Here is a 238-nt window from a genome sequence, read left to right as displayed (position 1 = left end):
AGAAACGCAGGACTTGAGAAAAATAAAACTTTTATTCAAAGGGAATACGTGCAACAAAAATCATATAATAGAACTGCCTCAGGTTTCAAGATTAGGCTCATTATCAAAAGGTCATCTTGATTAACACGATCTTCTAAAATAATCCTGGCAACTTCGAGTATAATTAAAGTCTTTTTTTTCTTCTTATTTTTTTCTTGCACTTCAAGAACTTTGAATACGAATGAACGACAAAAAAGAC

This window comes from Penaeus monodon, chromosome 32 (assembly GCF_015228065.2).
Source record: "Penaeus monodon isolate SGIC_2016 chromosome 32, NSTDA_Pmon_1, whole genome shotgun sequence".
Lineage (NCBI taxonomy): Eukaryota > Metazoa > Arthropoda > Malacostraca > Decapoda > Penaeidae > Penaeus > Penaeus monodon.
The sequence above is the reverse complement of the archived record's forward strand: the minus strand, read 5'-3'. Positions refer to the sequence as shown.